General features: G+C 29.0%; 1 protein-coding gene and 1 long non-coding RNA gene across 3 annotated transcripts in view; one reads left to right on the forward strand and one right to left on the reverse strand.

The window, feature by feature from the left end:
• LOC129920738 (zinc finger protein 2) overlaps positions 1-21147 on the reverse strand; it is a 79081-nt gene extending 57934 nt beyond the window's left edge. For both annotated transcript variants that reach the window (XM_056002321.1, XM_056002322.1), the window contains exon 1: positions 20904-21147. The gene's annotated coding sequence lies outside the window, so the exon portion shown is untranslated. The remainder of the gene's footprint in view (positions 1-20903) is intronic.
• LOC129920739 (uncharacterized) overlaps positions 1-26054 on the forward strand; it is a 196138-nt gene that overhangs the window by 42738 nt on the left and 127346 nt on the right. The window lies entirely within an intron of this gene.

Consider the following 26054-nt stretch of genomic DNA (forward strand, 5'->3'; position numbering starts at 1 on the left):
GACTTAAATATAAAAAAATTGCAAGTCCTGAATTTTCTCTTGTAACATAAAGCTTTAAAATACTCACTAATCATTTAAAATTCAAGATTTGGTAAAAAAAAAATTAAGAAAAAAGTAAAGATAAAAAACACAAACAAAAAAGAGCATTTTTAACAGAAAAAAGTATTAATAACTTTTGTATTTATGAAGATAGAAAAAAAAGTTGTATGGCAGAATTGTAGAGAATTTTAAGGTGAATAATCTTTTCTCGGAATGTTTTTTCATAATTTTGATAAAAAGTCCTCAAAACATTAAAATTGTCATTTTTTTCGTTTTTTTTTACTTTTTTGCCTTGTAACTTTTTTAATAGTCAGAATATCGAAAAAGTGTTCTTAACATAAAAGAAGCGAAATTTAATTGCCTACGTTTCTTGTATACACAACTTTTATGTAGGATAAATAGCAATCGAGGTATTCAACGAAAACTAAAATCCAAGATGGCGGCCGAAAGGTGAATTTCGCGAGTGCGAAAAATCAGGGTAATGATATTCAGCCAATGCTCTATCGAATGAGCAAAAAAAATTTAGGGGTGGTACAAACTGCTGGGTCGTCCATATATGAACATCATAAATGCACTGGACTATTTTAGTGATCTCTCTACTCTACACACAACATACTTTCGATCTTCAGCTTATAACTTGTGTCGTTAGTTGTCGTTGTCGTCGTTGTCGATTTTGCCTTCAGTCAGTGTCGCATCGCGTACATATTAGTGTGTTCAAGGAGTAATGAAAGAGTTTGCGCACCTCATCTCCTCAGCTAAGACGACAAATATTTTTGTTCTTTTTTTTTTCACTCAGGAGTAAAATATGAAGGTATGTGTATTCAGGTACGGCTAGAGGGAAGTTTAGCGCCTTTTAAATAAAAAAAAAAGAGTGTATATACACACGATTGATGTTCTTTCTATTCACAGAAATTCACACCATTATTAGAAGCAAAACTGTTTTACAATTATGAGAACTAGATGGCGCTTAGATCACTAGTTAATCCGTTTGATGTTTTTATCACTCTGTAGTCTGTTCAAACGCCGGAAAAGAAAATAAAGAAACAAAAGAGTGAGTGCACGGTCACCTTTAAACAATACGATTTCCGCTTAAAATAAGCGGAATCCGCTTGAATTCTGCTAATTTTAAATTGAACTTCATTTCATTTTGATGTAAACCCAATAGTTGTAGGTTCGTTCCCCAATGGCTACCAGTTTTTGTTTTTTAATTTAAAATGTTTCAACATAAAAAATAAGATAACTTTCCGCTTAAATTAAGCGGATTTTTTTTTTTTAATTTGCAAATTCAAGAAATTAAGAAGATTTGTCCGCTTAATTTAAGACGGAAGTGATCTTGGCAAAAAAAAAACATGCAGAAATCCGCTTAATTTAATGTGAATTCCGCTTGTTTTGTACACATTTTACATCTCTTTTCAAAAAGTAAATTTTCATACCCCAACGCCGGAAAAAAAGTACGCATAACTTAGAATAAATCTCGTGGAAGGTAAGAAATTTTAAAAGTTGAGTGCTAAATATAATTCTGACAATTGTTTGAAGGGAAGAGCCTTATTTTACCGCTGGTATAAACAGCACCAAAAAAAAAAACCCGGCCCTGTATGTATTTTTTTTTTGTTCTTTTTCATAATTCAAACTCTGACAAGAGGGGGACAAGACTGAAGGTTTCAAACTAAAAAACAAGACGATGACGAGCAATGATCAAATAAACAAACGCCAGACGATGAGGTTTAAAGATTTTGTTGCCTTTGATGCTACTTGCTGCTGGTACTGTTGTGTGCTGCTGATGTTGTTGCTTCTGATTTAAAGTTGCTCTCTTCTCTGATGCTGATACATTTAACTAGTGAACAAACGCGCCGAGCCCATATTTCTGACTGGAAAAACAAAAAAAAGAGGTGGCAAGGGGGCAGGGTCCAGTGCGGTCTCGGTAGCAGAGTGATGGCGATGGCAATGTGGTATAGTGGCTCATTTTGAGAAATGGCTAACGAGCAGAATAAGTGCTACTAATCATTTGTTGTCAGTGTATGCCTTCAGTGATTTGTTGCTTTATTAATTGGGCGTCTTAATTAAGTGGATACTATCGTTGTCCTCTTCCTCATTCCCTTAATATTTATAAATGTATTTGTATATAGTTCAATGCACTTATATATGGCAGATAGACGAAAAAGACAGCTATAAGAACCTAAAGTTTGCCTGCAAAATAAATGTATCCCCAAACACATGTTGCTTGAAATTAAAAAAAAAAGAGTAGGTAATTGAAATCACGAGCATTCACATAACAATTAATAGTTATCAATCGATCGATGTGTGTCCATTGGAAGAATATGATCGTCATTGAGCAGTAATTTCAACTTAAATTCAATTCAAGTTGAACGATAAAGTGATGATGATGATGATGATGATGATGATGGTGAGATACCTAAACACGTCTGAAACAGCAGTAAATTCGAACGATTGTTCGTTGTGTTTAATTTTCGTTAATTTATATTGTCATTTTTATAGGTATGTTTGTATGTCATTTCAAAAAAACCGCGTTTATTTTTTTCGAAAGACAACTCTCAATTCAATTCTATTTGATTTCAATTACAAAATAAAAATTTTGTTGTGTCTTCCGAGGGTACTATTACCTGATTTAAATCTTCTTTTTTGTTGTAATTTTAAAATTTAACATGCCTACTTTATTAGGGTGCTTCTTAAAAATCAATTTTCGAAATTTTAATGGGACACCTTTTTATTTTTTTCTTCATGTCTTAAATATAAATTGGGTAAAATTTGGTCCAGTTTAAACACGTTTTAGGGGTCGCTACCACAATTCAAAGTTTTGAAAAACACAGCAAATTTGGTTTGTTTTTTTTTTTTTTTCTTAGAAAATTTTAAAATTTGTAATCAGAATCAAATAAGTTATATTAAATCTTTAGCTGTTTTGAATGAAATTTTGATAAAAATACAGCGGACAAAAAAATTATGTTTAAATTTGAATATTTTTGAGTATTCTTTAGATTACTGAGTGATCATTCTTGGTTGAAAAATTCAATATTTTTATCTGATTGCTTATGAGCTTAATATCTTTATTCGTCAGACAGTTAACTGACGGGTTGGGGTCAAAATTCTGCCGGGGTCAAAATTCTGCTTTCAAAATTCTGCTTTACAAAATTCTGTTTTTCAAAATTCTGCAAAAAATTAAAAAAGGGTTTGGAAAATGTTAAAAAGCGCGCGCTTAGTAATCATCTTCTTGAAAATTGTAAGTAATTACTTACCTTAGTAATTTGTCATTCTTTGAATGCATATTAATTTTTGTTTTATAAATGAATAAATTTGAAAATATTAAGAAAAGGTTTTTAATACTAAAAATTTCCAAAAATAATTCAAAATTTTTTAATTTATCAAATAAAGATGAAAATTCAAAAATTTTAATAAGAAAAGGAATATTTTGTATAAAATAACATCGGTTCCAATAATTTATAGAATTTATTTAAAGAAAATCAGTCTATGCATTTTAAAAAATATTTGCGACACTTAAACAAAAAAATTTAGGAAAGTACCAATGTTGAATTACAGTAATGAGGTGTATTTTTCTTTAGTCAACACATATGCTATAAAAAAAAAACAGAAAAAAGCAGAATTTTGAAAAGTAGAATAGAAAAAAAACAGAATTTTCGTTAAAAAAGCAGAATTTTGAAGCCAGAATTTTGACCCGATCCCTTAACTGACTGCTTATTAGAAGATTGAAAATCGGGTCTAAAGCATAGGTACTTTGTATTGTTTACCCTACGATAAAGCATTGAAAACAAATTTTGTTGAAATTGATCATTTTTTTTTTTTTACTTAAATCTTTAGCGAATGGTAGCGACCCCTAAATTTTAATATTAAAATCGGAAAAAAAAATACCATATACTATGCTTATGTGGTAGAACATAATGCAGGGGTGTCCCATTAAAAAATCGAAAATAAATTTTTTTCGACCATAAATAAGAGGCACCCTACTACTTATTGCGATTTGCAACTATTAGTTGATATTTGATAAATATTATTGTTTAATTATTTTAAATTTTAATTCCGTTAAATTATTAACCTGTTTTTTCATATAACGGGTTTTAAGATACCAAATTTTAAAAATTATCAAATATCAATTGATAGTTGACAATCGCAATACGGGTTTAAAACAATAAATACAATACGAACATAGGTTTAAATTTTTTTTTTTTAGAAAATTAATAAAGTCAATTCTGACAGCAGACAGAAGATGTTTCTCTTTATAACTCAACTTTTTTTTTCAGTCACTAATCATCAAAGGTAGACAATTACTCATCACAGGATAATATTTTATCAAAATTCAAACCAAAATAAAAAGAACATCCACAAAAATATGCATCTTCAAAAGTTAAACGAACTCAAACTAGCTTTTCTTATGAGGAGTTGTATTGTGATGAGTTGTACTGTGATGAGTTGTGCTGTGTTAATTTGAGTTGATCCTTTTTTTTGGCTTTTTCAATTATTATCGCAGTTCTGTAAAGAAAAGCACGAGTTCCAAAAGCTACGCACAGAAAGGTGAGGTGAGATTAAACATCACTTATATTCCAAGCAAATGAATATTAGGGTGGGTCAAAATACAATTTTTTGGATTTTCAAAAAGGCTCAGCGATTAAAACGTGCTAAATGGTTCGGTTAGCTTATAAATAAAATTTCATTTCATTATTTTAACTTTAAGTGCCTCCGGATTGTGGTTTAATTTTTGAAAAAAGCTGATTTTTGCCTAAAAACCACACATGCTTTGCTTAATTGATTATTATCTCATTTCTTATAAAATCTAATTCAAGAGCATGTGCCAAAAAGCTTAAGCGTGTAGGTTGGGTCCGGACAAGAAAAAAATCGTATTGGAGGGGATTAATATTCGCCCCGTTTAGTCAGGAGGGGCAATTTTCTAAAAAAAAAAAATGATTTAATTAGGAAAAAATATTATTAAAAATCAACGGTTATACCTACAACAACATGTTATACCCTTTTTTTAAGCCCAGAATCACTTTTCAAATAAAGCTGTTTTATAAAACAGTTTTTGAAAAATTAATTAATTTTCAAAATCAAAATTTTGAAAAAATTTTGTATTAAATTTGTGAACTAATTTTTTTTTTTTTTTTTGTTTGTAAGCAAAAACAGAAAACCGGATGCAAAAATGTTTTGTCGTTTTTGAGAAATTAAAAAAAAAAAAACCAAAACTACATTTTTCTAAGACTTGTTAATTAATTTATGAAACATTATATCTTTCTTTTATTATATTTAAGGGGATACTATGCCTCCAAGGTAGAAAATCGTAAGTTTGAATATGTTTCCCTTGCATTAACTACAATTCTACCAAGTTTCAAGATTCTAGGGTATTCACAAGTATACTTTTTAATAATTGATATTAATTCTGCCCAAAATGGGCGGTTACCACGCCCCCTGAATGTAAAATTTCAATTTTTCGATTTTTTTCCTTGTATATACTTCAAGATCCATGACCATAACAAGTTTCTATGAAAACTAGAAGTTTGCCATAATTTTTATCATATGTTAGTTAGTGTGTTAGTGAGTAAATCAGCTACTCTTTTTGCGATTTTTTTAAGGCCTTTTACTCAGAAACTACTAATACTACGTAGCTGAAAGTTTTTGAGGAGCTTGATTTGGACTATGTTAACAAATAAAACGAGTGTGAAATGTTTGACATTATTGAAACAAAAGTTAGAATTGTTCGAAAAAGGCCTGAGTTTTTTCCTAAGGTTTTAGGACCAAAGTTCATGGCTGGGCAACCGGAGGCAGAAGATAAAGTCTGATTATAACCAAACTTTATATTATTGTTCTTTTCACAGTTTGGCACCTTTTCATTACTGTGCCCGTAAAAAAATCAGCAAAAAAAATTTCTCCATACATTTGTGACCCAGCCTAATGAATATCCCTCTGTAGACACACCTTTTTTTTTTTGTGACGTGATAGGCAAACGGGTGCGAATTTGGTTTATACTTTTTCATGTCGCTAGAACTTTTTTCGGTCACAAAATTTTATAGAGAATCAAGTATAAAATTGATGTAGAATATTCCGAGGAATTCGAATATTGTATTCACAATTCCGAAAAAAGTATTTTCACCCTTATAAAGATACTTTTTTGTGACCACTTTTTTGAAATATCGTAATTTTTTTTATTTTTGTTCTGCCAAATTTGCACCCGTGTGCCGACAGAGGGATATTTTGCTTATAAACTCACATACGTTTGGATAGTATGCCATTTTACCCAACAAAAAAGAATTGATCAGAATGAAATTCGAAGACGTTTTAAAAATTAAATACTTTTTGAAACTTTTTCTCATTTGCAAAGCTAAAAATTGGTAGAGTTATTGATTAGACTTCAAAACGTTTGAATATAAGTTTTTTTTTTTCGAGATATAGGACATTTTCTTTAGGGCCACCTTCCCCTATATTATGTTGTACCTTTTCAATAATTTGTTGACAAAAAAAAAATAATCAACAAACTCTCTCACCTAGAACCGTATTCTGAATATGCATTTATCCATGAAACACAAAAACACAAAAATACCTAATAAAACAAATCCCAAAAACAAAAAAAAAAAAAAAAACAAAAAATACCTATTGGTTATGCAATCAGGCATGACTGCACTGCTGTCTGTTATGGTTTGGTTCCTTGTTTTAATTATGTACTGTAATAGACTTTGGGTTTTGGTAGATTTTATTATCCACAAAATTTGTTTTGTTGTTTTTTTTTTTTTTTTTTTTTGTCTTTTTCGTTACCTATGTCGATTTCATAAATATGTACCTGTGCCGGATAAGAAAAAAAAAATATTTTATCTTTTCATCTATTGAACCAACACTAGGGAAAAATAAGTGTCAACCGGCTGTTAACACCATGTGTCAAAGTTACCCCCATCAAGATCAGAGATGTTGTTAAACACAGCGGCAGGTACAGGTGAAAATGGTAAAAGTGACGAAAATTTCTCATGGTACTTTTAAAGATTAAAAAAAAAATATATATACAAACTAGGGTAGGGATAAGTTCATGTCCGTTACTATTAAAATTATCTTTATTTTTTTATTTTTAGATGCTTAATAATTCTAAGGAAGGGTTTGCAAAAAATAAAATTTAACAAAATTTATTTTGCGGAACGGATACCTACCGCAAATTGACGACCAAACCCCGACAAAGGTTAGTTTAGGGAGTTTTGGAAAATTTCATAGATTTTTAATTGAATAGTCTTCAAAATTGTTATTGAGTTTGTTTTATTGATTTATTTGATTTTTGAAGTGAAAACTTCTTTAGTATCGTAGTGATTTGAAACAAGATAAAACAAAAAAGCGACACAAAAAATCAATTGATCATAACTTTTTTGTTTTAATAGATAGATGAATGAAATTTATACAATAGATAGGTAATTAAATAAATATAATCGGTGAAAAGATGTTCTTTCTCTAAACACGTTATATCTTTTGATGTAGAGCACATAACAAATTTATTTAACTTTAATACGCATGCTGATAATATTACCTTTCATTTAATATATCACACATAACGGTATGTGCTCTACAAGTTATATAATCTTTAATTGAAAAACTTGAAAAATACCTCAAAACACCTGTGAAGGTTTGTTGTTAGTTTGAAATTTCGATATGGTTGGCTTTAAAAAATTCTTACTTTTTTTGTAGGCATGGTAGAAATATGATTGAAGCGTCATATAAAAGGTGAAATAATAATGATATAAAATTTATTATAGGTTGTCTTTTAAAAAATGGATTTAATGGCGTTAGAAGAGAAAAGAGATTGATTGTTTTGTTTTTTTTATGAAAACAAATTGGGCTAAAAAAATTCTAGCTCTTTTTGTAGATGTTGTATAGACATGGTTGATATAAATATTTTGGGCAGAAACAAGAAGCATATAAAAAAAGTGATGGAATAAAAAAAAGTTATATATTTTCGATTTTTTTAAATGATTTTTAAGGTTTCACTTCAACCACGTGTGAATTGCACAAATGATTTTTTTTTTATTTTTATTTGTTTTAATTTTATTTTTTTAAATTAAAACATAAATTCAAAACCATTTTTTTTTTTACTAATTTTGAAAACAAATCTTACAAATTTTATTTGTAACAGCAAGAGGTGGTAGCAAAGCAACCCAAAATTGTTAATTTTAATTTTCATTGCATTTCTGTTCCTAAAAAAAAAATTTATATTTAAGGTTAAATTTGAACGAGTTTTTTTTTGTTTATTGTAAATTTGTGGAACGTTGTGGATTGTAGAGATTTTTTTTTTTTTTTTCATTTCAAATTGGCTTCTTGGTGGTGCATCGGTATTGAAATGGCGGGCACTTGTTCAATTGGCTTGAATTAAAATCTTGATTGCTCACCAATTTATTTGTTGCTAACATCATGGATCAAATAAATAATCTGAAGGTAAGAATAAGAACTCTTATATAAATGTACTATTATTTTATAACCATCTCTAAATATATATTATAATTATGCATAAGGATACCGATTCCGATGCAGTATTACCTATAAAAAAAAATCTGGAATGTACTTCATTTACAGTTAGATTAAAAATGGCGGATTACGGTTCATCGTTATGGAAGATAATAATACCAATGGAGAATTTTTTTTTTTTTTGCTATTTTTGATCGGCCCAAACGGAGAAACGGCTGATGGTTGAAAGCCAGTGTGTGGGGTTAGTGGGAGTATGTGTAATGCTAGGAATTGATGGTAATAGTAGCAGTTGGATGAGTTGAGATGTTGTTGATGATGGTATGATACGATGATGGAATTTAAATCAAATAGCTTGTAGCCTATACCTCATCTATTCTCATATCATATATATGTTGGTAGGTTTATGGTCTTCTTGTTTCTCTCTTCCTCTTTAAATGTCCACTTTTAGATAAAATGTAGGTAGATATAGTAACGAAAGAAAAGTGTCTTAAAGAAGAAATCTCAAAAAGAAAAATACAAAAAATACAAAAAAAAATAAATCCCTTTTTAGGTGAATTTCCATTTTTGGGCATTCTTTTGTTTGGATGAGTTGAGAGTTTGTTGTGATATTGCAGTTGCGTTTTTGCAGGAGTTTGTATAGGTAGGTATCTACCAACTTTTATACAATAAGAGCGCATTAACTTGAAGCAATATTGAAAGTTCCACAAAGGTGGCAGGCTGATAGACAAGCTTGTTGTTGTTGTTTTTTTTTTTTTTTTTGTTGCTATATAGGCCTTTGTTATTGTAGATATAGTTGCTATGGTTATTCATTTAATTATAGGCCTTTAAGTAGAAGTAGTATACGTATAGGTTAGGTATATTGGTTCCTTGTATTTTATTTTTGTTCATTTTGAAAATACCCAACCCCCCCCCACAAAGATGTTCATTATTCCAATTGCATTCGATGAACGACGAACGAGGACGACAATGTCAGTTCGCGAGGATAACGATGAAATTCCAATTCTCTCTAGGTAGGTAGTACCTCTGCCTCAACTTCTATATCTATATATAGTTAGAGGATAGATAGATGATGCGGTATTATTGCGTTCTGTGTGGTGTAGATATAAACTTGTGCCAAAATGATGGTGGCTTTTTCTGCTTTAGATAGATGCACATATCTATATAGGTATGAGTAGCAAACCTGTATATACTTTTTTTCTGGATTATGGCTCTGGTATAATATTGTGCATAGATTTGCAGATTCTTTTGTATTCATTTATATAGATTGAGGAACCTTTCAAAATATATAGCTTCAGTACTTTGAGAGAGCATATATAATCTTTTTTGTATTATTTGTAGACACACATATCTACCTACATTTCAATCATATCTACGCAGACCTAATTTAATTTTCTAAATTGCTTTATTTGTTGAAATGTATATTTATATTAATATCAAGCTCATTGAGTCGAACAAAAAAAAAGTTTTGAGTATGATTTCCATATGTTTCTATTTGTTAATAAATCGAAGAAAGAATTTTATTATATACAATTAAAAGTGGCGCCCAACGCAAAAAAAAAATGCATTCGTAAACTTGAAAAAATGTCACATTAACAATTAATTATTGGAAATTATTCAAGAAATAAAATTAAAGTTAGAAAAACAAACATAACGCCCATGGCTCAAATATACGAAATGGAAATGATCTTAATGAATGGAATTGAGGACCGAACAAAAAATGGGAAAATAAAGTGGCGCCCAATGCAAAATAAAAAATAAAAATATCTCTGAAACAATGTCCCTAATTGAAAAGATTCAGGAAAGAGATTTGATATTATAAAACAAAAATCATAAAAAATAATAGTGGCACCCAATCCAAAGATACCTACGAAATGCATATAGAATGTAGGTAGTCGTATATAAAAATGCTTTAAGCAATGTCAATTAATAAATTAATAGAAAATATTCAAGATTATTTTTGCAAATTATTAAAAAAAAAAAAAAAAAAATTAAGTGGCGCCCAACGCAAAGATTCAAAATAATGAACATGCTTTGTAGGAAGCTATATGCTCCCACCAATTGGTAGGTAAAAATGAAATGTTTCAGTAACTTGGATATAATTTAACAAATAAAACTGTTTCTTATTTTTTTTAAACAAAGTGGTACCTATCTACCTACCTACTAAAAATAATCAAAATGCAAATAAAAAACATAGATTTCGTTTAAAACAATTCTTGAAAAAAAATTATAAGAATAAAGTGGCGCCCAACGTAAAAATAGCAACAAACAATTCTTGAAAAAAATTTTAAGAATAAAGTGGCGCCCAACGTAAAAATACCAACATTAAATATCTTTGATACAATGAACTTGAATATAGATATGCTTGAAAAATTGAATGGTTTCGAAGAACGAAAAAATATAAATTAAATAAAAAAATGTATAAAAATGGCAACCAACTCAAAGATTCGAAATGCAAATGATGTAGGTACATACTAGTGTTTGCATATACATACTCCTAAAAATTGACCTTTATTAATAAATTTAAGAACGAACAAAAAGCAAGGTTTCTATTGGATAGGTATCGTTTAGCAAAAAAAAAAAAAAAAAAAACAAAAAATTTAAATATAAATCTCGCCCAACGCAATAATACCAAGTGCCTACAATGTAATCGTATGTAAAAATATCTTTGAGACAATGTTGTTTTTTTGAAAATATTCAAGACGAACGAATATACAAGATTTCTATTGGATATCATTTTAGAAAAAAAAAAACAGATTATAAAAAAATGGCGCCCAACAAAGTAATACCAAATGTAAATACAAATGTATTTATATATTTACATTTGATGTGACAAATTGGCCCTTAATGAATTTATAATAGAAAAACATCGTTCCTATTGGATATCATATAGAAAGTGGACAAAAAAAAGTTAAAAATATAAAAGTGGCGCCCAACAGAAAAATACCAAATACATGAAATAACATCACTTATTTAATAGATTGATAGGGGAGAAATTATTCAAAGATTCTATTGGATATCATTTGAGAAAAAAAAAATGCAATTAGGTACAGAAAAAGTGGCGCCCAACGCATAATTATATAAGGATGTAAAAACATAAAAGGACCAACGAAATGATAAAAGTTCAAATTAAGCTCCGATTGGCGAGAATTCTAATTAACACCCTTCAGTTCTTATTTATCAAACATACATACATGTGTACCTTCTATATAAATAATATACATGTATATATAAAAAAAAAGGAAATCACAACTAACAGGAACGGAATGTTTTTGATGCTGTTCTTTCTTTTTTTTTTGTCGTCTTGATTGGTTCAACCTTCTCTTCGAGTTGTTGTTTTTTAATTAACACAGAATCTATCTCTCTCTCTGCCAATCAAATTCTTGCTAAATTATTGTGCTCCTCCCCTGACTAATTACTTGCGCATTAATTAAGGCAAAAATTGAGAAGCTCCGAGAACCAAAGGGTTGTGTATGTGTGTGGGTGGCGAAACTTACCAGGATGTTAAATCGACAAGGATAACAGATCAGACTATCATGAAAAAAAAAAAAAAAAAAAAGACCAACGACTACCTTGGAAGGTAGAGAGCTCTATAGATAAACAAGATACAAATAAATAAATGTTCACATGTTAAAACTCACACAGCAACTAAATAGGATTCGTGAGTTGTGAGCGTGACAAAACGACGACAAAAAGGATAAAGAATGAGAATAAGAAAAAGAAGTGAGGACGAGGAGCGAGGGTTGATGTTTAGTTACTCTGTCGCTGTATAGTTACTTTGTGTAATAACGCATACACTATGCTGCTATGCCACCTTCCTTGACGGTGTATTTTTTGTTGCTTTTGATATACAACACTGTAATCAACCCTTAAAACATAACCTTTTGTATACGCAGTAGAGATGCGGCAAACGCAAGAGCGAGAGAGGATATTAATAATTCCGCCCTTTGATTCAAGATTTTCTTCTTCTGTGCTTTTTTTTTTTTGTCGTCGTCGTCGTCGTTTTGCAAAACATCCCACACAAGTTCGCGCATAAACGGTTAATGAGGACGCCGACAACGACGGCGGCAGCGGCGGCGGCGGCAGTAACTACCACGAATATGGGACACATAACAAAAAACAAAAAAATCAGCAGCAGCCACCAACAAAAACGGCATACAAAAAAAAAAAAAAATGAAAATAAAACGGAAAAAAGGTAAATACAGAAGCGGAAATGAGGAACGCCTTCATTTTCTGCTCTTTGCTTCTTCGTTTTGTTGGTTTTGGTGCCTATGTCTGCTCTGCTGCTGCTGCTGCCTTGTGCTGGTGCTTTGCTATGCAGCATCATCATCATCATTTCATCCCTCTACATACAAATGCGGAATAAAATGATGGTGTGTGGTAGAGTGTTGTGTCGTCGGTAGTGGTAAAAATGTTGCTAAATGGACACACAAGTGACATTTGTTTTAATTAGGGGATGCTTATGTACAAATGTGTAAGTAGTAAATGTTTTTTCTTTTTTTTCGTTCTTTTAGAATTGAAGACATACATAGATTTAAATATCTACCATACAATAGTTAAAATACATATAAATTAATAGGTACACACATATACGAAAGATTTTAGGGAAATTTGGGGAGTCGATATGGGAGCAACAAAACCACGAAAAATTTTGAATTCTTTTTTATGTATTTTAGTCGTCGTGTTTTCGTGTGAGAATTGCAAGAAAACTCTCCAAACGCTAGAAACGTTTCAAATAGTTTATAAAAACAAAAGCTCAAATGGCGCCCAACGCAAAGCACCAACTGTATATAATGTAATCGTATGTAAATATCTTTGATACAATGTCGTTTGTTGAAAATATTCAGGAACAAACGAATATGCAAGATTTCTATTGGAGGTATCATTTCAGAAAGAAAGAAAAAAAAAATATGAAAATGGCGCCCAACAAATAAAATACTAAATCCAAATAATTGATTTATGTGTTGATATGATGTGAAAAATTGTTTTAATGTATTTATAATAAAAAGAAAAAAAGACCATTGGATCTAAATGCCAAAAAGTATTTGTTGTTAAACCCTCTGGAATTTTTTTACTGACTGAATTTTTTAAATTTCACGAAAACATGGCTACTATTTTTCGATATATTTCACCTACAAAGATGCTCTTCTTGGTATTTTCTACAATCTATCAATATTCTCTTTTTCAATTTTTGTACTTAAATGATAAAAAAAAAGAAGGATACATTTGTTTTGTATGTATCTAGATCCTTTTGATGGTTTTCAAAAAAAAAAGACAAAAAAACGATCAGTTTATTACTTAAATGTCGGTTATTGGACCAGATGATGGTGTTAAAACCTGAAAATTCAAGGCAAATCACCGTTTGACAAACCTCATACGCTTCTTTTATTTAACTTAGAGCAATACCTTCAATCCCGTATTTTGTGTGTCATCGTGGAGCAATGGTTCCAACCTTCAACACTAAAAAACATTTATTTTTTTTTTTGTAGGGGAACTGACAAAAAACTTGCAAGATCACCCGTATTGCGATTGTCAACCATCAATTTGCAGAAATTTGATTCTTTTAGACCTTATTTTATGAAAAAAATTGGTCAATATTTTAATGAAGTTTTTCAATTACTTACATTTCACGTATAATAACGAAAAAACTTTTATAAAGTTAAGATATTGAAATTTGATTTTTATCAACTATCAATTTAAATAAAGAAAACAAAAGTATTGATAACTATACTTCTAGTATATTTAACATTGTTTCTGGTATATTTAACTTTATTCTGATTAAATATACTAGAAGAAAAGTAATCCCGTTATGTTTTCTCGGTGTAGTTGCAAATTGCAATTCAGACTCTTTCAATTCTTTCAATTTATTACCTAACAAACCCACAAGAACTGCAAAAACTGTGTTTTTCTCGCAGTGTTGCTTATAACTTTCTTCACTTAAAATAAGACAGTCTCTATCCAATCCGCTAATAGACAACTCAAACCCTCTATAGATATAGCTACTTGCTAATTAACTAAATCCTTATTGGTTTTTTTTTTTTTTTTTGTTGAGTTGTTTCAAAAACCCAATCAAAATTTTGTATATAACATCTAAATACGACAAATACATACCTTATGTAATAAAACCTATATGAGACAACAAATAGAATTTATGCAAAAATTATAGTAAATATTTAACTGATTTAGATGATTCTTCACACTTGTACTATACACTCTAAATCACATCCACAAACTAGAAGCCCCACCCTCAGAGTCTGGATGTGGATTGATGTGGATGTGGATGCTGCCCCTGCTGTCAGCGCGCCCCAGAGGCAACGATGCGAAACACATTCTAAACGAGACGACGAATCATCATCGCCCAGACTCATCGTCATCGCATCTCATCTTCGCCTTCTTATAATATAATTAATTAAACCATTGATCTGAGCGGATAAAAGTATAGTATTCTTAAGCATCATGTTATTGTTGTATTGTTTAAATGGGGAGTTTCCATCCAATCAAGCAACACTACATGGATGGAACACTATAACACCACCAACAACAACAACAACAAAAACTCCCCCACATCACCATCCTCCCTCACATTTTATCAATTTAATCTTCTCTTGGTGGTAATATGTATCTACTATATACATTTTTATATTATATATATATATTTATGTAAAATTGTAGGTATATAATTTGATGGTATATATACAAATGCGGAATAAATATTTGCACTCTTTCATTAGGAAGTAGGTATGTTGATTTGATGAAGCAAAAAAAAAAGAGGAGAAAAAAAAATCTTGATGAGGGGTGGTAAATACTTATTGCGTAGCTGTCTGTATACATGATATAAGTATATAACAAAAAAATCATTTTTTTTTTTTCTTTTATTGTAATTCGTTGATTTGTAGAAACAACCCTTATTTTTTATACATTTTTCGCTAATTAACAGGCCAGCCAGTACAGTACAGCTTTAATTTGGCAATACAAAAGAGAAACTGAAAAGTGTCAGATGCTGAAGTACCTAGCTTTTGCTAAATAGGATTAACTTCATTTTTGAGTCATATGGAAAGCAAAATGGTTCAAGCTCCATAACGACTTTTCGTCGGCAATAATTTTAGTAAAAATATTTGTAGTTAAAAATTTTAACTTAGACAAGCTAATTTACAAAATTTTAGATGCTTGCCAATTAAAAACTCATAGTAGGTAAATAGATTTCCACTATGTTTTCAAAATATTATTTAAATTAAACAACGAATTAGTCGTTCAAAAATGTAAATAAACTAAGTCTGTTTAAAGCACGAAATCTATCTTCAACAAAGAATAGATGTTTTACCGACGGGATACCTGTTTTTCTCTCACAGAGTAAATAATGCTTTTGACAAATAATAGAGGTCAAAATTATGACATTTTTCCTGAACTTTTTAGTTGAAAAAATTAACGTGGGAAATCGTTATTTAAGGCCCAACTAGTTTATTTCAAAATCAAACGGATTGCTTCGCGTTGTTTATGAAAACATGAGAAGTAACGTAAACAAAACCGACTTCCATGAATATGGTTTTATGGTTTTTCTCATAGTTTCTATACCCCATAACTGAATGAAATTGAAATGGAACCACACTGCAGGAACTAGCTTTCCAATACAAAAAGAATTATCAAAATTGGTTCGCTCAGTCCAAAGTTATGAGGTAACAAACTTTAAAAAAATATACCTACAGACGAATTGAATACCTCCTCTCTTTTGGAAGTCGGTAAAAAATTAACTATTTACCAATCGTTTTTATTTTCTAAGTAAAAATTTAACTAATTTTGAGAAAATTATATGTTTAGCGAAAATTGAAGAAACCACGAATTATTTGCATTATAGCCAGTTCCATAAGACATTGTGTTTAGGCTTAAACTCGCACATGCCATTTGGACATAAGCCCATGAAAGCTTATGAATTTATTATAATAATGGGCCTTTATCCAGTATAAAGCTAATCGCGCACTTGTAAATTTTAGATTCTCAACAGTTTGATTTCAAAAATGAAAACCATTGGCTTGTATGGCACCGCGAGTGTTATACCTTTTTTGTGTTCGAAATAAAATTTGATAATAACAACTATCAAATTAACATTTTTGAGTGACAAAAGTCGTCCAACAATTAAAATATTAATTTTGATATAATTTTATCATATCATTATGACATTTTTCAATTTTAAATTGATAATGAAAATTTCACTTTGACAATTTAAATATCAATGGTGACTACCTAGATTTTACGTTTCAGTTTATTATAATGATCGCCTTTAAATTAGTACAAAATTAAGAGTTTTTTATTTAATACATATTTTTCAATCATTTTGAATGAGAAACAGATGAAAAATTGATTTGATAAATTGATAATAAAATATCAAAACAAAAATAAAAAAATGTGATATTTGAATATCATCCTTATTTTAATTATCATAAAACACATTTTCCGTCATTTTTTGCTGATATTTAAAAAAATGTTAATTTGATATTGGTTTTTTTTTTCGGTGAACTTTTCTTGTTACGGACTTTCAGTCCTTCTTTATTGGTGATCTTCATAAGACTAACTTAAAATAATTTTATAATTATTCTCGTTCTGTATATTTCTTATTTCTAATAGTATACTTTTTAAATCATTCGATAAATCAGCGAAATATGGTCTACTTTGTTTATTATGATATTGATATAAGGATATTGTTTTAAGGCAATATGAAGAGTCTGAATAAAGAGTTTCATTATGTTGATTATTATGATGGATATTGTAACTTGGAAAGAAGATTTTTTGTTTGTGGAACTTGGATTGTCAATTTAATCAACTAAATAATTTGTGTTTTGTCACAAACTAAACGGTTGAGCCAAATCAGTTTGTTAGTTTGTTTCACACAGAATCAACTGGTGATTAAACTATTTGATTTCGATACAGTACATTAATAAGGCAGATTAGTTTGCATGTGACGGTAAATTTGTCCTTAAGTGATAATTGAATAAAAACAGAAGTTAAGTTTGAGGATAATGAACCATCTACAAAATTCAGTTTGACATTTAAATATCTACTTTTTCGTTCCTTGAAATTTATATTGAACTGTCAGATGATTTCTGAACGCTTACGGACTCTTGTCCAATTGAAAATATAAAAGATTTGCAAATGTAATAGATTTTTCTTATGAATAGGGATGTAAGCGAATCTGTCAAATGCAAATCTGACAGCTCCCACTTTGATGAACATGACAAATACAATTTTTAAATTTAATAAAGCACGGGTTTTAAATTAATTTTTATATCAATTTACTAGCTAAATTGTTGCTGACTGTTTAAAAGGTAACTTTACAGTTCCCAAAAATGTTTTCTAGTAGAAAAACAAATGTCAGATTCATCAAAGTGGACAGTTTTAGGTTTGAGCACTTCTTGCTTAAAAGACCTATTCTTTTACAAATTAGGTGACTACCTACCATAAAAAAGTTATTTTAGATTTTTCTTATGGTTGATGATCACAAAAAATTATATATTCATTTGTTTTTTTTAAATGAAGAACTTTCAAAATATAGATAGATATGTGTTGAATAACACGGTAACACAAAACACTTGGACCTTTTGAAAAAAAAAGAATGTGTGAATTTATACTTCTTACTCACAGAAATTAATTTAGTATACATAGGTTCACTTCATAACAAATCTGTTTTACATTTTATGGGTACTAGATTGTGAAAAAGTAAATTTTTATACTCCAACGCCACAAAAGTATAATTTCAAAAATATCATTACCTCTGTTTTGTAGGAGTTTAGAAGATAAATTCTTTTTGTCTTTATCCTTGGTGCGAGGCATGAGTCTATGTTCAATGTTTGATACTTAGAGGAAATCCTACTTCGGATAGCTTTTGTCAAAAAAATACACCTTTTATCGCATCTATATGATAACAAATTTATACGAATCAATATTGAAAAAATCTTATTTATAAACGCATTATAGTTATATACAAATGCAAGAGTATTTTATAAAAAAAAAAATTGTATAATATTCCATTGAAATTATACCGAAATGTAATAGATTACTCTTTTCAGTACTCTATCTGACACAAAAACCCGCATTCCTTTGGAGGTTCTAGACTACTTATAAGTAAAAATCTAATTACTGCAACAATTACACATTCCTATCTGTAATAAAGCGAAAGATCATGTGTTAATAAATTGTTGTACTAGATTTACTAATCATCTACTCATGAAAGCATTACTGGTAGGAACACCGGTAATAAATTCAACAAGATCCGTGCAGGACATTTAAATTAATTTGTATCTTAAAGATTATTCTAAAATATTAGATAAGACGATAAATAAAACAAAAATATTTTGTAGACATTTTGTCATTATTAAACAAATTTTGTCACTGAGCATACAAATTACAATTTTTTTTTTTTTTATTAATAAGAACCACTCTAAGGTACATACATATTTCAATGAGCAAGTTCACACACTATTAGCGAATTCAATTACGATTAGTTTAGCAAATAATGATCGACACACAATGGTAAACGTCAAAATTGTTGGAAAATCTTTGATTTTATCTATTTTACAGAAGATGGTAATTGTAAAATCGGAGTAAAGAACAAAAAACATTAGGAAGTACAATTTGACATAAATATTTTTAAGGTAAACAGGCATAAGTAAATTCAAAAAATTAAAATTAGATTAAAAAAAAAAAAAAAAAGTAATAGATTTTCGTAACTTTATTATTTTCATTTTATAAAAGTATGTTCGATATTGACAAGTTTAATAAGCAATAAGCAGATCAAACAGATCTTTCTTTTTGGAATTATATTGAAAAAGTGTTGAGGTAGAACTATAATAAACAAAAGGTGGCGGACGCTAATCAGGGTGCTAATATACAGAATGTAATAGAATATAGACTGAAACTGGCGGATAGGAACTTATTGTTCAGTTTTTTTTTTCAGCTGAACGAAACGGAGGGCAACAGCGCTGACAACCGCACTTGACTGAAGAAAACTTGTCAAAATATCAAGGCGGGAACAGATTTACAACAGATAACTTATGCTTTTGATGTTTGGGAAACAAACTTAACGAATGATGAACAGAAATTTCTAAAAAAATACGAGTTTGTTTGCATTGTTGCACTGTTGAAATTTAATTGCAGAAATATTTGGAGAAAAAACTTTGAAACGAAAATTTATCGTTTATTCAATAAAAAAAAAAAAATAAACATAAAATTGCTTTAGTTTTAAGTAAATTTTTGTAATTTTAACCTTAGTATTTAATGTATTGGAATAAAAGAAATACGTTTCGAATCAAAGATGATTTAAATATAAGAATAACCCGGATTTTTATGCAAATGCATATTTTTTTTTGACGTCTTTAAAAGCAAATGAATCAGATATAGGTAGTTTTTCGAATCAAGAGAGGCATACAATCGCTATTTCATACTATTGTTGTCAAATTTTGTTATATCTAAATAAATTTTCTGTCTAATTGAGCATAATTAACACAACAAATGCATATTTTTTGAGGAATATAGAAAAAAAAAACTTTAAAACGACTTAAAACTGTTTTCACCGAAGTGCAAACGCCTTTTAAAATTCTATCTTCAATTGGAAAAAAGTAATATTGATAATTTGGCAGTAGAGTCTTCAAATTGGTCAGTAAATAAATAGAAAATAATCTTTCAAAACAAAGAAAAACGAAGGATATTATGAAAATGAAGAATATCTTCAACGTGATACCTATCTTCCTAAATGAAGATCTGGAGGATTTATAACCCTAATCTCTTTGGGAAATTTGAATTTAGCATTTTCAGCCAAGTTGATGCATGAACGTGATAAAGTTTAGAATCAAAAGAAACTGTCTTTTTCTATAAAATGTAAAACTTTTTTTTTTATTTATTTATTTCTATCCTTGCGGAAACACTCTTCAAAATGAAAGAAAAATATCATTTACTTATGTTTGTTTTTTTTTTTTAACAATTTCGATAAGATCTCTAACAAAGACTACACATTTTTCAAAAATTCTAACCCCCAGAAACCAAAGACTTGACCCTAAAAAGTGTCGAAAAAATAAAACAAAAAACACTGATTTTAATGCACTTCTTGAATGAATGAATTTTGAAAACAATTTTCTTTTTTTAGATATTAAATATCTATCACTATAATTAGAATATCTTAATTAATAAAGCTATAAGTTTAAATAAATAAATTAAAATTAAGCGTAAAAAATAAATCATTTCTCAATCATTCTCAGAATTTGTATTTATACGATTTCGATTTTGAAAAATGACGCAATATTAAATTTAAAAAAAAAAAAAAAACGAAAAAATAAAAAAAATTAATATTAGTAAGATAATTATAACTATAATAAACAGCAACTAAATTGTTACTTTAAAATAAGGAAATAAGAAAAAGTTGAACTTACTTTTTTTGTTACTGTTGGTAATTTTTTTTTTTTTTTTGTGTTATTTATGTTGATTTTCTATCTCCAAATTCCAGAAGTTAATAGGTTCTAATATTGACAGATATAGATGTTGAATAATATCCTTGTTTTGTGTCTTATTTGATTGTTAATTATTTTATTTGATTTTCTTCATTCATATTTATGCTGAACTTGTTTTTTTTTTTTTTTATTTCATTGGGCACTTTTTGTTGTTAATTTATGTTATTTTTTTTTTTTTTTATTAATTCTTAATTTTAGATAAATATATATATTTTTTTTTTAAATTTTATTAATTATAATTAAATTAGGATAGGAACTTTAGATGCTTTTTTTTTTTTAATTTTTTGAAAAAAAAAAATATATTTTTTTTTTAATATTTCACATATTCACACGCACACACACTGGTAATTTATTGATTTGCTGCTTTTCTTCTCTTGTTGTTGTTATCTTTTATTTATTTTTTATTTTTTAACTTTTAATTAAATAAATTTTAATTTGTTAAAAAAAAGTAATGATACATTTTTTTTTTTATTCACCCCAAACCTAAATATACAACAAAAAAAAGAAACAAAAAAAAAATTTTAGATTTTGTAATTTTTTTTTTTGTTTTTTTTTTTTTTTATTTTTGTTTTATTGATTGTATAGCATGAGTCTTTAAAAAAAAAAAAAATATCACAAAATTATCGTCTTTAATTATGCAGTTTTCGACATTAAAAAAAAGGGTTGTTTGCGCGCAATATGACTTTGACGACCATACAAAACGACGGCACATCCAGGGACAAAACGAAGACAACAACGACGACGACAAACGGATAAACGACGACGACGGCGACGGCGACACCGTGGTCCGTCCTAAAGCACTTTTCAAAATAACTCTTCGATCATTACCCTTATGTTTGTGGTGTTGCGCGAAAATGAAAATTAAGCGCCGAAAAAAAAAAAAAAATTGTGCCACCAAAAAAAAAAAATCGAGCACAAGGAGAATAATATACCTATAACTTGGGAAAATTTATATATATAAAATATGCACAAGCGAGAGTAGATAAAAAAAAAAAAAAAAACAAATAAGAAAAAAAAAAAAAAAAAAAAAACGGTACCACCACAATATCTAATGCTTCTTACACACCGTGTGCTCTGAAACTCTAGGCAAGGAGGTGGATAACCACGACAGCTTTGAGAAGAGTCCCCAGTCCCAGCAGATTTGCTCGTTGCTCATCGACAACAAGAACCAAGATACAAAAAAAAAAAATAATATAATATGTAATAATAAGAAACAAAAATAAAAACAACAATATAAAGTAGTAATAAATAAATAAATGAACTCCTGCCACATTCAGAGAATAGTAGAGCCTACAAACTTACCATTACCACACACACGGGTGCTGGTTATGGTGATGGTAGATGGTGCTGCTGCTGGCTGGTCTATGATAAACATACAAAAGTGCCACCAACACACACACACACACACCAATCCATCCCTATTATAAGTGTACCGTAAAGTGTACCTTACCTATACTATAGTCAGGTTATAAGAAAGAGAGACTTTTGGGATTCATTTAAGCATCACGCATGCGAATTTGAAATATTTTTGTTTTTCTCTTTATGTTGTGCTATAAGAATGTGATTTGTGCATTCCAAAATTTATGTAGATACATTTTACACACACACACACGGGTAAGAAAGAAAGAAAAATATAAAATAAGAGACAGAGAGAGAGAGAGAGAGCGATTTGTTGTGTTTCTGATTTACTTTGTGTGTAATAATGAGAGAGTTGAAGAGAATCTCTTTTATAATCTTGCAATTTATAATAAGTATCTTCAAATGGCGTGAGATATGCTTGCGCGCCCAGTCAGTGGGTTTCTGTTTTTTTTTTTTTTTTTTCATTTTTTTAATTATAAAAATTGCAATTTTAAAATTTCCATTAATTTAAGGGTGCAAACAGAATAAGATGGGTAACTCTTTATTTATTTTGAAAAAGCTATCCGCAGTTAATATTTGGTAATAAAATTACCTAAAACAAAACTTAGAACGAAATTTATTAGCGTTTTGTATTATTTTAATGTAGGTAGATACTTATTTAAATTTTTAACTGCACTGCAGATAAGTTTGCAAAAACCACACACCTTTATAACAGTTGCATTGATTTTTATTTTTGTTTTTGTTTTATTTTGGCGGTAGGCAGGTACAGGTACTCTAAGTTCTGCTGGTCGGGTAAATGTTACTATGTTACCTATATTTGTTAAAAATTTCAAAATAATTACTAATTTGATGCCCTACACTAAACTTCCACTTGGAAATTGGGATAGTAACAAAAGTTGCAAGAATTTTTGTTATTTAGTCAATATTTTTTGTATCAAAAATTTACTAATTTGTGATGACTTTCCAAAGGATACAAATATTCTCCTGCTAAAACACTCTTCATTGAGTTAACTAGATTGAAATTTATTTGCCAGAATTATTAGGTATTTTTGAGTTAAGTCAGGCCACTGGAAAAGTGATCGTAAGAAATTGGTATAAATTAGAAAAAAAGGTCTGTTTTTTTTTTTTTAATTTGATATGAGTTAACTGAATCCTTAAACTTTTAATCCCTGTTAACTTAAGAAAGATAAGATTGGTGCAAAACAAAAAATCATCGTTTTTCTGTTAACTCAGAAAACTTTGTGAATTAAGCCGACTCTAATGAATGTAAGTAAACTTGAATTTAAAAAGTTAAAAAAAAAAATCAAAAGAGCAAACGCTTTTTATTAAAAATCAAAAATAATGTTTGAAGGGAAATTAAGAAAATAAAACCCTTTCTAAATCTTAAAAAATAAATCCAACTGGTAAAGGGTATAAATCACGAAGTTGTGTTTTTTTAATCCAAATTTGAAGCAATAGGCACGTCATAAGTCAGAAATTTTTGTTTTGTCAAACTTTGCACTCAAACACTTTGTTTTTTTTTTTTGTATGCGTATCCTGTCGCAATTGTTATTATTTTTTTTTTTTTTAAATTTTGTTTGTTGTTTGTTTTCATATGATCACAATATTTGAAGGTATTCATTCTTTTTTTTTTTTTTCAATTCATAACATAGATAATATTTGTTTAAATCTTTACCGAAACATTAAAAAAAAATAAACAAAAACACAAAAAAAAAAAAAAAATATATATAAACAAAAACTCACTCGAGATGAGTTCTTATTAAAAAATATTGGTAAACATAACGACGGTAAAATGACGATAATAATAATAAATATTTTGTTGTTTGTTTCGGAGAGAGAACCGCAACGACACACGACCAACGATCAAGAACACGACGGTGTTATCGTTACGTTACCCGTCAATTTGTAACTAGGGAATGAAGCGATTTTGAAAAGGTCGGAAGAGGTGACGATTACCTTCTTCTTAACTTTTATTCTCTGATTATAAATTTTTTTTTTTTTTTGAATTGAAATAAGATAGATATTTTTTTTTTTTTTTATTTTCTAACTTCAAAGTTCCAACTTTCTCATCCACATCCAACATCGACGGCGGCGATTTGTGTGTGGCTCGGGGTTTTCGTTTTGTATGTTTTGAATTTGGTCTCTGCTGGCTGCGTTAACGTGTTGTGCCACCACAGTTCTACTACGTCTACCACATCCTACTACTTTGCTCTGGACGATTCATGTACATATTTAAGATACAGTTTATAGATACAAAACTGTACTCTCTCTCTCTCTCTCTCTCTGTCTGTCTGTCTGTCTCTTAAGCATAACCATACAATCTTATAATCACACACACAAGGATAAAGCTAGTGGAAGGAAATAAGCAGCTATGGCAGCAGATGAAAATTAGTGAGAAAATACATTAAAAATTTTTGATTGGATATCTCTTTTTGACGCAGGAAATCTGAGTGAAACGATGAATGCAAAATAAGGCTGGGGGTTGTCTAAATGTGTATGTGGGTATTTATTTTGCAAATTGAATGAGGTATTTTGTTTTTTGTTGTTGTTGTTGTTGTTATCTTGCCTTGCGTCCTTTTGTGTCGTCTAATGAATCCATGAATCCTCCTTTGAATTCTAATTAAGAAGCATGGGGAATTGTTGGTGATTTTTTTTTTTTTTTTGTATTTTTTTTATTATATTACCTCTCTTTTATATTTTTTTTGTTTTCTATTATTGTGTGGGTTTTGTTTGTTTTCCAATAAGCATCGCTGTATGAGTATGGAAAATAAGAAGTGGGAGTAGGATGGCAATGGCAAGAAAATCTGCATCATCTTTTATTTTTACACAAAAACAAAAAAAAAACAAAAAAGAAAATTTTAAGCCTGTGTGAATGTGTGATATAATTATTCATTTTCAGTGTATAAATATAAGAGACAGCCATTAAAACAAGTCCTGTGAGAGAGTAAGATACAAGTGCAATGATTTTTTTTTTTTTTTATTAATATAGGTACGTAACAGCACAACACTCATACTCATACAAGTGTCAATAAGCAAGAGAGTAGAGAGAAAAAAACAAAAAAAAAAACAAAATAATTAACAAGAACGAATTTAAATCAAAACCAAAGCAAAAAATTATTGTTTTTTTTTTTTGTTGAATCTGAAAAAAGAGAGCAATTTATGGAAAATCACGATTTTATTTTTTTTTTTGTGATTTTAAATAGTTTTCTAAAAACAATTTTTAAAACAATTGAAAATAGGTTGAAAATTTATGAAAAAAAAAATTATGGCAACCGGTTAAAAGGGTGAAATTTGGAGCATGCCCGGTTTTAGCCGAGTTGAATTTTTGTTTGCGTCTTTGAAACAAAATTTTTCACTTTCAATACAATCATGAAATGTTTTTTCTGACTTCAAAATTCTGGTTTTCAAAATTCTGCTTTTTTTTCAAAAAAATTCTGCTTTTCAAAACTCTGAGAGCAAAAAATACAAATAATTGATGTAAGTTTGGTACTTTTCTAACTACCTAGAAGACTGACCTTCATAATAACCCACTTCTATAATATACCTACCGTTGAAAACTAATTAGAAACGATGTTGTGTGATAAAAAATATATCTTTTCTTATACAATTTTTTGAATATTAATTTTTAATTAAAAAAAAATTTCATTTATTATTTTTCGAAGATATTATCATAAAAGAACTTTTCTCAATGTTTTTAAAATTATTGATATAACA

Source organism: Episyrphus balteatus, chromosome X (assembly GCF_945859705.1).
Source record: "Episyrphus balteatus chromosome X, idEpiBalt1.1, whole genome shotgun sequence".
In the NCBI taxonomy this organism is placed as follows: Eukaryota; Metazoa; Arthropoda; class Insecta; order Diptera; family Syrphidae; genus Episyrphus; species Episyrphus balteatus.